Source organism: Microtus pennsylvanicus, chromosome 1 (genome assembly GCF_037038515.1).
Source record: "Microtus pennsylvanicus isolate mMicPen1 chromosome 1, mMicPen1.hap1, whole genome shotgun sequence".
Taxonomy (NCBI): Eukaryota; Metazoa; Chordata; class Mammalia; order Rodentia; family Cricetidae; genus Microtus; species Microtus pennsylvanicus.
Genome location: NC_134579.1, coordinates 204,875,423 through 204,892,977, shown reverse-complemented (window position 1 = coordinate 204,892,977; position 17,555 = coordinate 204,875,423). Strand labels below are relative to the sequence as shown.

General features: G+C 41.8%; 1 long non-coding RNA gene across 1 annotated transcript in view; it reads right to left on the bottom strand.

Annotated features, from left to right (window-relative positions):
* LOC142835830 (uncharacterized) overlaps positions 1 to 15,027 on the bottom strand; it is a 34,655-nt gene extending 19,628 nt beyond the window's left edge. The window contains exon 1 of the long non-coding RNA XR_012907942.1: positions 14,860 to 15,027. This is a non-coding gene — a long non-coding RNA (uncharacterized LOC142835830). The remainder of the gene's footprint in view (positions 1 to 14,859) is intronic.
* Positions 15,028 to 17,555: the final 2,528 nt, after the last annotated feature.

Sequence of the window (17,555 nt, the reverse complement as noted above, 5' to 3'; positions counted from 1 at the left end):
TTTAATGAATACAGTTTCTGTGTGATTATTTTGGGTTAAGTTAGTTGGGCAGCCAGGAAGAACAAGCTGCCTGCTCCCATGCAGCACTTCCCAAAATCTTGAGCATTGCTTTTAGAGCATAACGTCTATTTTTATGAATGATGTCACACATGCTTTATAAAAGCTTAAGTGACTTCTATGTTATCTTAGGGCCAGGTCAATCCTGATACCTACAGACATTATGTTTATCTCAGTCATTCCCTTCAGACTATAAATCCTGGGCACTATCTCTGTGTCAATAGTAACCATTCTTGCAAAAGAAGCCAGATGGACTCTGCAAGGCATTTCAAAGCAAACATGTCTTAAATTGTTGCTCCCTTGGGACTGAATTGGCTGTTCTCTGAATACTTCCTTCAAAAATTGTGCTGTGCTTAAATATGGCTAAAGTAAGATGATCTGGGGCAAACTTTAGAAGTCCTGGTCCAGCAGCAGTTACAATAAAATTGATAGTCAAGTTTTATTCTTGTTTCTTCATGGATCCTTTCCCCTGTTTCTGCTGTAAAGCCTGCAGGGAAGTCACCACAGCTGCTGCCACAACATGGCATGTGGGACCCTCAGAGAAGATAAGAAAAGTTTTCTTTAAATAGAAATCAGGAAACTCGGTCCTCTCACCCAAGGGGTTGAGACTGTAAGTGAGAGAGCTAATAACATGGGCCTTCTCAGTCCTTTGAGACAAAACATTTTGTACAATTATTGAGATCTTTGTTGAGATCTCAAGGAAGATAAATATTCAGAACATCAACTTTATATGCATAGCCCATGAAATGGGGGATAAAATCCATGTTAATCATTTTACAAGCTGCAGTACATAATGTATTGCTTGGAACATGTCAGGAGATTTATAAAAAACGACTTTTTCTGCCACACATCTTGGCAGGTCTTGGCATCTAGCCAAAGGAGACTTCTTTGACTGCTGAAGCTTCACATTAGTTAGAGCTAGACTCTGACTCTCGTGAGTCATCTTTCTGCATTTCAGAGACTTCCTGTCTGCAGCTTGTAGGACTGCCGGGGTCTGGTAGAGCAGAGTAAGTCCCGAGAAATTACATGTGGAACTCCAACACTGCAACAACAGCTAGCTGGACTGCCTCAATGTAGTGGCCTTTCATTTGTATTTTAGTAAATAAAGCTTGCCTGAAAATCTGAGAGTAAAACAGCCCCATTGATCAGGCTTGCAGACCAGGCAGTGGTAACATACTTTAATTCCAGTAGCCAACTAGATGCCATAAAAACCAGCCATGGCATCCTTTAATCCTACTGGTGCATGCCTTTAATCCCAGCTCTAGAGAAGATTATAAAATGGGAGGAGATAGCTCTTAGACACAGTCTCATTCTGAGATTCCTGAAGGCAGGACTGCCAATTTTGGACTGAGGTTGAGGCATCAGCTGGTGACTGGTGATTTGGGATTTCCCTTTGTATGCTGTGATTACTATTAATGAATAAAGAAACTGCTTTGAATCCATAGCAGGACAGAACTTAGGTAAGTGGGAAAAACTAAACTGAATGCTGGGAGAAAGAAGGGCAGAGTCACAGAGAAGCAATAGAGTCCCCTGAGACAGATGCTAAAAACTTTAGCTGGTAGGCCACTGTCATGTGTCGATACACAGATGAATAGAAATGGGTTAAATTAATATGTAAGAGATTACCCAATAAGAAGCTAGAGCTCATGGGTCAAGCAGTGTTTTTAAATAACATAGTTGCTGTATGATTGTTTCGGTTCTAGACAGCAGGGATGAACAAGCAGCTCCTTGCAACAGACTGGCTTATTTGCTTTTTGGATCTTCCGGTTGAATGCTAATTTCTTTCTCTGGGCTTTATTACTCATGCTTCATTATTAAGAGCTGGATGCTATGCTTTACAGATCTTTAGGTTAAACCCCAATTACTCTCTCTGAGTTATTAATCGTGTTCACGTCAGGACTTAATTTTTTGTCTGTTTGCTTGATTTTTCTTTAAAAGATTTTGTTTTTCTTTATAGCAGAAATAACTCAATGTTAAAGATTCTTTTATGGAAAATATTTCTTTTTCTTTTTCCCTCATAGTGGGTGTTTGACTGTAATCTCCAGCTCACTCTGCTTGATCCAGAAAACCTCATTTCTCTCTCTCCAACCCCCTTCCTCTCAGCGAATCTCCAACAAAGAAAAGTTGCCAAAAAGACCAGTTCCATCCACATTTTTGGCAGCTGTGTTAGCTCTTACTGTAAAGTTGCCAGTAGCCCAAATCCTTCCATCCAAAGTGTTCTCTGAGTCAGCAGAGAAACCTACTATCAAGACACAGAAAACCTATTAATGGGAATAAAACATTATCAATGGTCCCTTCAAGGGATTAAAAAAATTAGAAACACTGTCTCCACCCCCAATAATAAAAAAGTACAATTTACAGTACAGAGACAACTGCAGTCAAATCGTGAAACACTAAGCCACTGCTACTTACATTTCTAGAGGTATTTGTCATGTATTATATAGAGGATGTTACCTTCTCCTGGTCATCTAATTACTACTTAAAAAATCACCATACTAGACCTGGATGGAGGTGGGTAGTCCTTGGACTTCCCACAGGGCAGGGAACCCTGATTGCTCTTTGGGCTGATGAGGGAGGGGGACTTGATTGGGAGAGGGGGAGGAAAATGGGAGGTGGTGACAGGGAGGAGGCAGAAATCTTAAATAAATAAATAAACAAATAAATAAAAAGAAAAAAAACGCTTAGTTTTCTTGGCAAAAGCAAATTTAAAACTTTTGGGTCATATTATTAGGAATGCTCTTATCTGTTTTTCTTAAATCTGTCAGTTAAATTCTACAACAAATGTAATATCTAATACAGAGTAGGCTATTAATTTGTTAAATAATGTAGGTGCTGAAGAGGTAACTCAAAATAATCCCTTACTAATAAGATCCTATAGAAACCACTATGCTGCTAGATAAAGATTAGGTGAATTATTTGTTTCACACTGATAATAATAGACAGGTTATATTGGCATGTTACTTGAATCCTGTAGATAATTATCCAAAATTTTTCCTCTTAAAGATTTTTAAAGATACCCTACAGGCATCACCTAAAATTACATCTAAAATCATATAAATTTATGATTTTTAAAAATCTAAAATATATTGCTTTTAGTTCTTTTATGTATGATTTTTTGAAAGGACAAGGAGCATGCATTCTATATACAAATTCCAAAGGTGCCTTGAATTTTGTACACATCACAGGAGATATAGCCCAAAAGCAGAAGTTTGCCATAATCAATCAACTTTAATTGGATGTTTTTCAGCCATTAAATATTTAACTGACTTTGCTATTTATTTAAATTTGAGTGACAATTTACTGGATTGACTAAGAAAAATCAGAGTCTTCATGTCATAATGGATAGCTTTGAATCTCCTGTTTGCACACCTTCACTCAAAATAGTTATCCCCCCCTCCCAAAAAGAGATTAAGGCTCAATAGTAACTGACCTCATGTTAAATTAGCACATAGATAATAGAGGTATCTCTGTGTTCTATATACTCTTTATCTCAAAATTTATAAGTTCATTGGATATGCTTAAAACATCTGTTTAAATTTAACATAAAACTTGTAACAAAAGGCAGATAGTTAAATCTATACCTAGGCAAATTTTATTTACTATAGCATTATATATATATATATATATATATATATATATATATATATATATATATGATTCAGCTCTTATTTTAAAAATTAGGTCTACTAGATTATAATGTATAAAATATATTTTTTTAATAACAGCCACATGGTTTGTCTTGATCTTAGCTGATGCTTCATCAGGATAAAAAATTCATGTGCCTGGGAGCCATCTTTACTAAAGTTAAAAAAAATGCATACTACATAATTTCACCATCATCTTAAGAGACCCACATGGTATAAACCAACTAAGACAACACTCTTTTTTTATTTTTATTGAGCTCTATATTTTTCTCTGCTCCCTTCCCTGCTTCTCCTCCCCCACTCACCGTCTTCAACCCTCCTGCAAGGTCCCCATGCCCCCAATTTACTCAGGAGATCTTGTCTTTTTCTACTTCCCATGTAGATTAGATCTATGTAAGTCTTTCTTAGTGTCCTCATTGTTGTCTAAATTCTCTGGGATTATGGTTTGTAGGCTGGTTTTCTTTGCTTTATGTTTAAAAACCACCTATGAGTGAGTACATTTGAAAATTGTCTTTCTGGGTCTGGATTACCTCACTCAAAATAATGTTTTTTAGCTCTATCCAGTTTCCCGCAAAATTCAAGATATTGTGTAGGGGAAGCCTAGCCAATCACCTTGCTTGAAGGGTGGGATCCCCTTGGACTAATATTTACTTATAAATGTTGCAGATGTGCTTCCTGCCTCCCCTTCTGTTTCCTGCTCTTTGTTGGAACCTTGGTTTTGTAAGTTATTCCCTTCTTCCCCTTAATAAAGCTGATATTAAAGTTAGCCTGATTAATCCTATTTGCTGGTCGTTTATGCCCCATCATTTTGGTGCCCTAACATGTGGCTTTTTGCCTCCGCCCCTGAGTGCGGCCCCACGGCACAGGGGCCTCTTTCCTCTCTGCTGCGCCACGGATTCGGCTTTGAACTTTGTGTTGTTATTTTTATGCTGTGTAGTATTCCATTATGTAAATGTACCACATTTTCCTTACCTATTCTTTAGTCGAGGGGCATTTAGGTTGTTCCCAGGTTCTGGCAATGACAAACAATGCTGCTATGATCATAGCTGGGCACATGTCCTTGTGGCACGATTGAGCATTCTTTGGATATACACCCAAAAGTGCTATTACTGGGTCTTGAGGAAGGATGTTTCCTAATTTTTTGAGAAATCATCACACTGACATCCAAAGGGGCTATACCAGCTTGCATTCCTACCAGCAATGCAGAAGTGTTTCTTTTTCCCCACAACCTCTCCAGCATAAGTTGTCATCAGTGTTTTTGATTTTGGCCATTCTTACAGGTGTAAGATGGAATCTCAGAGTTGTTTTGATTTGCATTTCTCTGATGATTAAGGATGCTGAACAAGTGTCTTTCAGCCATTTTAGATTCCTCTGTTGAGAGTTCTCTGTTTAGGTCTGTTATTTTTATTTGGATTATTTGTTCTTTCGATGACCAATTTCTTGAGTTCTTTGTATATTTTGGAGATCAGACCTCTGTCTGATGTGGGGATAGTGAAGATCTTTTTCCATTCTATAGGCTGTTGTTTTGTCTTGTTGGCTGTGTCCTTTACTTTACAGAAGCTTCTTAGTTTCAGGGGGTCCCATTTATTGTTTCTCTCAGTGTCTGTGCTGCTAGGGTTATATCTAGGAAGTGGTCTCTTGTGCCAATGCGTTCAAGTGTACTTTCCAATGTCTCTTCTATAAGGTTCAGTGTGGCTGGCTTTATGTTGAGGTCTTTGATCCATTTGGACTTGAGTTTTGTGCATGTTGATAGATATGGGTCTATTTTCATTCTTCTACATGTTGATATCTAGTTATGCCAGTCATTTGTTAAATATGCTTTCTTTTTTCCATTTGATATTTTTTGCTTCTTTGTCAAAAATCAGGTGTTTGAAGGAGTGTGGATTAATATCCAAATCTTTTATTGGGTTCCGTTGGTCCTCCTCTCTCTTCTTATGTCAATACCAGGCTGTAGTAGTAGTAGTAGTAGTAGTAGTAGTAGTAGTTAGCAGCAGCAGCAGCAGCAGCAGCAGCAGCAGCAGCAGCAGCAGTAGTAGTAGTAGTAGTAGTAGTAGTAGTAGTAGTTAGCAGCAGCAGCAGCAGCAGCAGCAGCAGCAGCAGCAGCAGCAGCAGTAGTAGTAGTAGTAGTAGTAGTAGTAGTAGTAGTTTGAAGTCAGGGATTGTAAGCCTCTAGAAGTTCTTTTATTGTACAAGATTGTTTTGGCTAGCCTGGGTGTTTTTGCTTTTCCTTATGAAGTTGAGTACTGTTCTTTTGACTGTGAAGAATTTTGTTGGGATTTTGATGGGGCATTTTATTGAATCTGTAGATTGCTTTTGGTAAGATTGTCATTTTAATATGTGAATTCTGCCTACCCAAAAGTATGGGTGATTTTTCTACTTCCTGGTGTCTTCTTCAATTTCTTTCTTTAAAGATTTAAAGTTCTTGTCATACAAGTCTTCCACTTGTTTGGTTAGAGTTACTCCAAGATATTTTATGCTATTTGTGGCTATTGTGAAAGGTGTTGATTCTCTCATTTTTTTCCCAGCCCTTTTATCATCTGTGTACAGGAGGGCTACTGATTTTTTTTTTTTTAGTTAATCTTATATCCTGCTACAGTACTGAAAGTGTTTATGAGTCATAGAAATTCCTTGGTAGAATTTTTCGGATTGTTTATGTAAACTATCATATCATCAGCAAACAGTGAGAGTTTGACTTCTTTTCTGATTTGTAGCCTGTTGATCTCCTTTTGGTGTCTTATTGCTCTAGCTAGGACCTCAAGAACTATATTGAATAGATATATAGAGAGAGTGGACAACCTTGTCTTGTTCCTGATTTCAATGTAATCGCTGGGAGTTTTTCTCTATTTAGTTTGATGTTGGCTGTTGGCTTGCTGTATATTGCCTTTATTATGTAAACAGTCTTCCTGTTTGGGCGATGGTGGCACACACCTTTAATTTCAGAACTTGGAAGGCAGAAACAGGCAGATCTCAGTGAGTTCGAGGCCAGCCAAGTCTACAGAGTGAGTTCCAGGACAGGCACCAAAGCTACACAGAGAAACACTGTCTTGAAAAACAAAAAAACAAACTAACAAAAAAACGCTTAGTCTTACTAAGCCTTCTGTTTAGTATTTTATCTTTCTTTTAGACTAAAGAGACAACAATAACTCTCCAGGATAGTTTAGATTAGAATAGATTTTTGAATGTTAAATTTCTAAGGATATAAAGGTATATTCAGTTTAACAAAGATTAACTTAGAGATGTGTATCTAAAGTTGTAAAATGCTAAACTTTTAAAAGCAATTAACTTATAAACCAGTACCTTCACTAACATACAATACACCTTCAGAAACACACCAAGGAAAATAAGTAAGTAAATAAATAAATAACTGGTGACAGCAGATTCACATATTCCCTTCCAAGGACCTGATGTGACAGTGGTGGACAGGTGCATGGACCTGATGTGACAGTGGTGGAGAGATGCAGGGACCTGATGTGACATCTGTGGACAGATGCATGGACCTGATGTGACAGCTGTGGACAGATGTGTGCAAATAATTTCTAAGTCACTAACAAGGAACTCCTAAGGGTTCCGTTGGTCCTCCTTTCTGTTCTTATGCCAATACCAATGAGTTGTATGTCATGTCAGCTACAGATCTGGGATGAGCTTGGGTTTCCAGGACTCACTGGCCAGGACCATAGCCAACTCAGAGAGCTGAGGCCAGTGAAACACCTGTGTCCTAAAGCAAGGGGGATGGAACCTGTGGATCCACACCGAGGTTAATCTCTGTCCTATAAGTACACACCACAGACCCACACCTTCACAAACATACAGCTCACCAGGAAGAACACACTAGAAAAAGTAACACGAAATTCAAAAATTCTCTACCAGGGATCTGGACTTTTTCTATGTAAAAGTCTCTTCTAAAACAGGGAGAAAAACCATTTTTATTTCACGTGTATAAGCACTTTATTCATGTGTGATTCTCTGCACTGTGTGTGTGCAGTGCCCATGGAGGAAAGGAGCCTGCATGGAGTTCCCCGGAACCTCAGTCCCCCAGGCTGTGAGCTGCTGTGTGAGTGCTGGGGATCCAGTCTGGGTCCCCAAAGAGCAGCTGGTGCTCTTACCCTCTGAGTCATCTCTACCCACAGACACCCCAGAACGTTTGCGAATCTCTGTGCAGGGTCCTCTGCGGGATGGTACTGAGGACTCCCCCATTCTCTCCGCACCTCAAGTCACACCTGTCGGGTGCCAGGACTCAGGAAGGAACCATGGCAAAGGCTGTAGCCACTGGAAGCAATCTTTCCCTAGCCTTTTCCTTCTACGAGCTGTCTGGGGTCTTTGCTGCTTCACAGCTGAGAAGCACGGCAATGTGTACACATGGCAGCTGGAGCAGCAAGCTGAGAGCCACTGTCTCCTTTTCAGTTTTCAGTTTCGTTTGGGTTTTGTGTTGTTGGTTTTATTTATTTATTTTTTTCTGTATGTAGCATGCCTCTTGGTGGACTATACTTTTGTTTGTTGTTTATTTTTTGAGACAGGGTTTCTCTGTGAAACAGTCCTCGCTTGTCCTGGAACTTGCTCTGTAGACCAAGCTGGCCTCGAACACACAAATCCTCCTGCCTCTGTCTCCTGAGTGCTGGGATTAAAGGTATGTGCCCCTACAGTCCAGCTGGTTTGGGCTTTTGAAATAAGGTCTCCCCATATAGTTCTGGATGTCCTAGAACTATGGATGGACACAAATTCATAAAGTTCTGTCTTACTCTGCCTCTCAAGATGAGAGCTATGTGATACCAGGCCTACCTGAGAACACACATCTTAAACCTCAAGCAAGGACCAGAGATGATGATATGGGAATGGTTTCAAAGCCACACCCCCAGTGACATACTTCCTTCAGCCAGGCCATACCTCCTACAACTATCCAAACAGCTGCCACCAACTGGAGACCAAATATGTGAACATCCTATTCTACAAAGGACAGGCTCATTCAAGCCACCACACCATCCATTCACAGGAGCATCTAGGGTTCTTCCCTGAGTGACAGGGCAGTAGTGAAGCAGTGCAGAAAGAATGACTGCATTTGCTGCTGGGCTGAATGGTCGCTCTTGTTGGGGCCTGATTCTTCCTCCTGGGACTGCAATCAGGGTCTGTCTTTGAGGGGGTTCAGTTTTATTTTTGTTTTCTGATTTATTTTGTGTTAACTGCGTGTATGTATCTGCACCACATATGTGCCTCGTCCTGCCAGAGATCAAAGAGAACATTTGATCCCCTGGAACTCGAGTTACAGGCGGTGACGAGTTACCATGTGTGGTTGCTGAGAGTCAAACCTGGCTCAGCTACAAGAACAAGTGCCTGTAATCACTTCCCCAATGGTCCAGTTTAAACAATGGGCACAGGAGTCGAAGTTTTCATGGGACAACAGCTTTCAGCTTCTTTGTTCATCTGTTTTGTCTTATTTTTCTTTGCTTGTTTTGGGTTTTTATTTTGTTTTGTTTTTTGACACAGGGTTTCTCTATTTACCTCTGGCTGTCCTGGAACTTACTTTGTAGACAAGAATGACCCCAAACTCACAGAGATCCACCTGCCTCTGTCTTACTGAGTGCTGGAATTAAAGGCATTTGCCACCCCCACCCAGCTTGTCTTTAATTATTAAAATCCAGCCACATCTAGGCTGGCTAAGCATCTTTTTATGTTTAGGATTTTTGTGTTCTGTTAGCCATGACCCCCTTAAGCAGTTAGACTTTAAAATGGGACCTCTTTCTCATCAATGAACTATTGCCTTTGTTGTTAATTTCTCCTGACCATTCGGCCCTATGGGGTTTTTCTGTACCATGTTGCTAGGGTTCAGGAATACAGTTTCCTAACACCAACCACAGCCTTGATACAACATCATCATCCCTGAGCTTAGCAATGCTAGTGCCCTTCTCCCTGGTCCTTCTCACTGTGCTTCTCAGCAGCAATGCTCCAGCATCCACAGACAGCATGGACTCTGCACACTTCCCCTGGAAATGTTTGCTGTTCCATCCACTCGGGCACATGCACTTCTCTGAGATTCTTGATCCCCACTCTTCTACTGCCAGATTTAAACAGCCTAGATTTTCTGTGTTCTGTGCTCTGGGCTAGCCTCTGACCAGCTTCAGAAAGATATCCCTGACGTACTGCACTACAGGGGATCGATCTTGACTGGGTTATTCTAGTCTCATTCTTTGTCTGTGATAAAATATTCTTCCAAAAGCAACTTGTGTGAGAAACATGAACTTGCTTAGAGTTTTACTTGCTGTGAAGAGTCACTATGACCATGGCAACTCTCAGAAAAGAAAGCCTTGAATTGGGGCTTGCTTACAGTTTCAGAGGTTTATCCCAGTATCCTCATGGTGAGGAGCATGGTGGTACACAGACAGATATGGTAGCTGAGAGATATTGTATCTGGATCCAAAGGCAGCAAGGAGAGAGAGACTCTGGGCTTGGAATGGGCTTTTTGAACCTGAACACCCACCCCCGACTACACACTTCTTCCAATAAGGTCACATCTACTCAAACTTGGCCACACTCTCAATTCCTCTTAGGAAGTGCCAACCCCTGATGACCAAGCATTCAAATAGATGAGCCTAGGGAGGCTATTCTTATTCAAACCTCCACAGCACTGACCTTGTATAGTTTTCATACAAAGGCATCTGCCAAGGCCTCTGCCCTTCTCCCTGGGCATCCTTTCCATGCTTGGCAAATAAGAGTCATCCATGCTTCTCCATGGAAGAGAGTGGACATATTTCATATCACATCTACTTCAACAAATGTACTTACATGTACTTTTCTGAGTCTTTACACACACCCTGCCCTTCCAGCTCTAGAAATTCTGAACTTTCTGTTTCATGCAGTATGGCCCAGGCTCTGCAAGCCATTACTGGAGCACGTGGGCATTGTCTCCAGAAAATCATGGCTGTTTGCTGACTACTGAAAATCAGACTGTCCAAACATGGGGAGATAGCTGACTAGTAAGGCCTGTTTCACAACCGTGAAGACATGGGTTTGTTCCCTAGTGACCCTGTAATAGAGCCAGGTGTGGGGCTGTGTGGTTTTCCTGTCAGTAGTAGTAAGAAGGGGGAGGCAGGAGAACCATGGAGTCAGTGTCAAGCCTGTCTAGCCTGCTTGGTGAGAATCAGGGCTTTTTAGAAACCTTGTTTAATCAATTCTGCTGTGACACACTTGTAAGAAAGTATAAAAATTGTTTTCCTTCACAGATCTGGAAGTGTGAGTTTAAATACTTCCTTCTAAGACATTTTTATTATTGTTGTTGTTAATTATTATTATTAGTGTTTATTTGGACATCATCAGGGATGCTTTCTTTCAATCACCTTCATAAATCCCTCTTCCGGCTTTAGCAAAACAGTTTCCTTTTATCAAACTTCCAACTAGATTTTTCTTACATTCTGCTGAACAGAACAGCTCTAGGGTATGGTGTCTCTGTTGCTGCTAGAAAAAGTCTAGGAGACCAGGGGACATAAGTGAGCTGGGAAACAACTGCCTGAGGAAGAGAAGAGAGATCAGGGCTTCGAGCAGGTCAGACAGAGATCTCTTCTTAAGAATGACATAGGGATGTGGTTTAATGGGCGAGGATTTGAGATCTGATGTCCAACATTGCTGTGTGAAGTGGCCCAGTGGGAACACGGTGAGTACTATGATCACAGCTCCCCTCCCATGACAAGTTGCAGCATAGTCCAGGAGGTCTTTCCTGAACTCCAGGCTCCATGTTGAATTTACTACGTGTTCTGTGATGCCTCCTTTCTATGTGCATTCAGTAGATTTTCAGTCCCAGGAACAGATACTCTCTGACAGATCTTATTCCTCAACACTTCATTAGAGTCCCCCAAAGTACTTGTGAGATAAATGTTCCTGGTGATACTGTGTGCATCTCAGGATTCTAGCACCATCAGACAGTCAAAGATGGCACGGAAATAAGGAACCAGAAACCAGTGGACATCTTGAGTAGAGGCTTCTATTCCTGCCCTTCTGCCCTTCACAGGGATTCAGAATGCCATCTAGTGTCACAAACCCATAAGTCCTGTGACTTTCTGCTCTCTCTTTGCACCTTGTTTCTCTCACAGATACACACTCTTAGTTGTGACGTCATTGTCAAGGCTCGTACCACACCTGGGCAGTCCTGGTGTGAAGGGCAGTGCTCAGTGGATGGAGAGCCTTTCCTGCAGTATGATAATGACAACAAAGCCACTCCTTTGGGAGACCAGAGAAAGGTATTAAATGCCACTCCTATGTGGACAGATTTGGTCCAAGGGCTGGAATACTCAGGGCAAGAGCTCACGAAGAAGTTGGCTAACTCCATACAAGAGATGACCAAGACCAGTGGTAAGTGTGGGATCAAATACAGAGCCAGAAACAGTTGGCAAGAGAGAACAAGGGCAGAGCACATGTGGAAATCGGATGGTGAGTGTGTCTGTGTGAGGGAGCTGAGGGTCCAACCTTGGTCCGAACTTGGAAGCATGTGGTACAAAGAGCAAGTCATGTGGACAAGATAATGATATATAAGCCAGTGGGAAAGTCTTAACGCTTGAAGAAATGATGGATCTATGAACGTAAAGCATGATGATAATTGTATGTGGTCTGCAGGTCAGCCCACTTTACAGACCACCATGCTTTCTCGGTATGAACAAGGACAAAGTGTTAGAACCTCCTGGAGATTTAACACCAGTGGAAAGTACACCTGCCTCTTGAACACTCTAAATATGAGCTGGACACCGATTAGTCTTGAAGTGATGAGTACTTCCTAAAAGATCTCATGATAATCCCCACAGCAGACTGCTGGCACTGGCTCAAGGAATTCTTAAAGCACCAGAAGGAAAGCCTAGATTATCAGAAAGCAACTATATCACATATAATAGGCTGGGTGGGTAATTTCCTGGTGGTCTTCCTCTCTGAGATCCAGTGATGACCACGGGGATTCCTCTATCTCACCTCACCTCCCAGTGTTTCTCATTCCCTATGAATCAATGGTCCAGACACTGCATGGCCTGCTAATGGGCCCCACATCTGCATGCATCACTGAACCTTCAGCCTTTTCTTCCTCACTTGTAGCTGCCCTTCCTCCAGCTCCACATCACTTTGAGAAGCTTCACTATCTTTCTTTGGCATAAATAAACATCACCAATTGAGCCCCCATCCAGAAAGTCCTAACCAAAGTAAATGTGTCACATTGTCTGATGGTTCCACAGACGGTTTGTTTTCTTTGTTAATGACATAAACTCTGTAAAGACATCATCCACATAGCTCCACTCCTCTCTCTACTCAGGAGTTATAAACAGTTATTACACATGAGTCCCTCAGGATGCCTAGAGAGAGGTGTTGATTGAGGTGTGTTTATAGCTTTATCCAGAATTTTTCTGATTTTTTTTAAAGAACAAATGTCAAGGGCCGCAGATACCACAGAGGTTACATCTTCCTCCCAGTTTCCGTCTACCAGGCTGGTCCCCAATAACAAAGAATCTGCTGTCACAGCGGCAGCCATCCCTGTCATCATCCTGTCTGTCATTGTTTGCCCTTGCATTTACAAGTGTGTGAAGAGGAAATCTCATCCCCAAGGAGGTAAGGAGCAGGCTGGGGTATCACTCTGGTTCTTGGTAGGGTAGTCTGCTGAGGACACAGAACAGGTGTTTCACTGGGTATGGGGGGATGTGAATTCCAGTCTTCATGCTTCCATAACAAGGGCCTTACCCAGGGAGCCATCCTCCCAGCCCCCAGCATTGACATTTTAATTGTCTGGTTACCAGTCCAATATACTGTCTTCTGCTCAGATGTTACGGCATAAACGAACGGCAAACAGAATTAGCCAGGCAAGCTCAATATCAGCTTTAATAAGGGGAGAAATTACAAAACTACGGTTCCAAAGAAGAGCAGGCAATGAAAGGGAAGGCGGGGAGCACACCCACCAGATTTATAGGTAAACATGCACCTCAGGGCTACCCGCCTCAAAAGGAAGGTAATTGGTTGGGGCTTCCCCTACATTCAGACAATAGAACTGAACATAACAAGCTTCTGAATGCACACTTGCATGCACTCCTGTCCTGGCCCTTAGAGGGACCCTTACCATGTCCTCATCGCAAACACAACTGCAAAGATGTTTTCACACAGTCAACTAGGACTGCCTGTCTACTCTTTCTGCCTAGCTTCCCTCTGTGCCACCTGCAACTGAGAGGCTGCTGACCCCAGGATGGGTCTGTCTGAGAAGGGCTTGGATGGTCTGTACTCAAAATCCCCTTCATTTGTCAGGAGTCATGGGTCATTGGGTTACAAGGTAAGCGATGCCTGTCATACTTCTCTCCTAAGGTAAAGGGTTGAGTACTTTCAGACTCATAGTCTGGAGCTTTGACTGTCACTGCAAAACCTTTCCAGACAGAAATCTTCAGCTGCCCGTGAACTGTCCCGAACTGCCACAAGCCATAAAGGAAAGAGAGGCTCATGGAATCAAATGGAGAGTTACTCAACCAAGCCACCAAATTGTTTTTTCAGGAGAATGAGATCATGACATAGGATTAAAAGCATTTACTAAACCAGACACACCCAAGAGTCAAGAATCTTATTAAAAAGGCGGAAGAAAGGATGTAAGAGAACCCTGTGTTCCAGTCATGACATGGCTGTTGCCATGCTGAACTTCCACAGCTCTGAGCACTTGCATGATCCCTGCACAAAAGCAGGCCTGTCAGCCTTCCCTTCATGGAGGGAGAGGGGTCATGAGGCTCCAGAGATCCCTGAGAATCTATCTGTAGTTAATGGTGCTGTGGAGCGGAAGAGACCGATTTCCTGTGTTCTGCACCTCCACTCCAGACTGCAGGCCTGATCAGTGACTGGCTTTGTAAAGTTCATCCTTCCCTCCATTTCTACAGAGCGACTTTTACACAGCCAGCATCCACACACCCAGGATAACAACAACTGTGCAGACAAAGCCTGCCATACTATTCGACTATCAGCGGATATCAAACCAAGTCATGATTGAATCTTATGAAAACTGATGTTGGTACCAGAGACTTGATCTGGGGTGATGTGTGAGCATGCACACACGCATACACACACTCACACCTATGAGAGAACAGAGTACCAACAACACAAAGGTCCATCTTGGGGAACCATCGGGTTTTCTTTGGGGTTACTAACAGGGTTGTGGTGAGGAGTTACTTACAGGAGCCGGAATGGATTCACAGCAGCTGCCTCCCTGTCGAACCCACATCAGCTCAGGCAGTGACTCAGGAAACTGCACAGCTGAAACCGCACAGCTTGCAGGCTAGGGAAGGGTCTGGGGTCTTCTCTGAAGCTGCTCAAAATTTCTCCTTCTACAGCCTGGGTGAGTTCCTTCTAAAACGTTTAAGTTTCACTTTCTCAACCACAGGAATTTGCTTATTTCCTGTTCTAAGCAGCCTCCCCCTGTTCTGAAGAGAGTATTGATGTAAAACGAAAGACTGAAAGACATAAGTGACTTTTTCATCAAGGCAGAGGACATCCCCCACAGACAGATTAAAGCCCAAAGTGTCAACTCTGCAGAGGACCCATGTTATTTGATTTCCAGTCCCTCCTTTGTTTATAATAAGTGAGATAGTCCTTCGGGTACCAAGTGACAACAGTAAACAGCTTGTTTATGCTTTAAGCTGTCTTCTGTTCTTAGGAAGACCTTCTTCCCCCAAACCACTCCACAGTTTAACACTACTGTCTTTAACCAATGAAAAGAAGCAGAAAGTAGAGCAAGAAAGTGAAGCATAATTAATAAAAACTCGGAGAGAGAAATTGGAGTTCAACTTGAAGTTCCAAAAAACAAAGCAGCCAGCTTTTGGACTAATGAGCTCTTAACCTCGACCTCAGTCAGAAATGGCGTTCCTGCGTCCAGGAATCTCAGAATGAGACTGTGTCTGCCAACTCTCTCCTCCTGTCTTATAATCCTTTCTAGGGCTAGGATTAAAGGTATGCACCACTGGGATTAAAGATATGTACCTCCCGATTTCTATGGCCACTAGTATGGCTACTGGGATTAAAGGTGTGTGTTACCACTGCTTGACTATAAGGCAGATCAGGGTGACTGTTTTACTTCATGATCCCTAGGCAAGCTTTGTTTATTAAAAAACAATTGAAATGCCACTACAAGGAAGTGTCCATAAATATCAGTTTCAATCATCTCTAGTATCACTCGGAAATCATGTGGTTCTCCAGAGTAACCTGGGAGCTCCAGTTATTCAAATCTGAGAACAAATCAAGTACAGCTACCTGATGTATAAGCACACTACACAGGGCACTCTGCTCTAGACCAGTGCTTCTCAACCTCCCTAATGCTGCAATCTTTTAATATAGTTCCTCATGTTGTGGTGACGCCAACCATAAAATTTAATTCATTGTTACTTCATAACTGTAAATTTTCTACTGCTACAAATTGTAATATAGATATATGATATGCAGGATAATTCATGTGTGATCCCCAAATGTTCATGACACACTGGTTGAGAATCAGTTGCAACCGTGCAGAAGGTTAATGCCTGACTAAAATATAAGTTATATTGTACAAAAAAATATTTTTAAGACATATGGCCTCACACTCAGGTCTTAATGCAACAGACACTACCTTCAGTAGTAAATCAAGGTGCCTTGCTTAGGAAAGGGTTTTGGGGGCCGTCAGTTTCCAATTACTAGGCCATGAATATTATGAGGACTAATAACAGAAAAGGTTCTCTTTCTTTCTTCCTTTCTTTCTTTTTCTAGACAGGATTTCTCTATGTTGCTTTAGAGCCAGTCCTGGAACAAGCTCTTGTAGACCAGGCTGACCTTGAGCTTACAGAGATCCGCCTGCCTTTGCCTCCTGAGTACTGGAATTAAAGAAGTGGAGGACTACCGCCCAGCGAGAAAAGTGGATTTTTTGTTTTGTTTTTTAAATAATGTAATGAAACACAATTTTTTTTTTGGCAAGTACTAATGGACTGATGGCATGCTTAATCCCAGCACTCAGGAGGCAGAGGCATGCCTATCTCTATAAGGTTAATGCCAGTCTGGACCAACAGGGCTACATAACTTCCTGGAGGCATTAGACTTCTGCTAAGCATGTAAAAGCTACAAGAAAACTTCAGTCCTTCTTTAACAATGATTAAAAGTCAATCCAGCCACACCTCCTACTTTTCTTAACTGTGAAGATAGTTGAAACCACAGGTCAGCAAGCTAGGTGAACTGAACCTCAAAGAATGAGAAACTCCTTTAAGAAAGGCAGGGCCACAACTTCACTTTTTCCTGAGATCAGAAAATAGTGGTGGCTACCCTACATAAATCAGAAGCCACGAAGCTTCAAGAGGCACAAACCCAAGGTAAACTTAAATATGCCAATGTGCCGTTATAGCTGGGGACCTCAGGATTCTCTCTCAGTGGTTGTGAAAAGCTCACAACAGCAAGAACAAGAGGATTGGTACAGGAAACCCAACAGAATTTTTGCTAGACACTCCATCTCGGAAGAGCAAAATATATGTTTTATTTGATACATGTGTGACAGCCTCCAAGAAGAGCCTTTTCCCCCCTGGGTTTTCTTGTTGTTATTTTGTTTTAATTTGCACCAGGGACTCACTAGTGAACCCTGGCTGTCCTAAAACTCAATGTGTAGCAGGCTGCTCCTGAACTCACAGAAATCCACCTGCCTCTGCCTTCCAAGTGCTGGGATTAAAGGGTGTGCCACTATGAAAAGTCATTTTTGAATCAACAAATGGAGTTCAAAAAATATAAAGGATAAGCTATTGTGGAATATTAGTTAAAGATGTATTACGTTCTTTTATGTTGTGGAATATTTGTTTAGTGATGCAAAGATGTGTTAGATTCTTTTATGTTGAATTTGTTTAACTCCATGAAACTGAATTA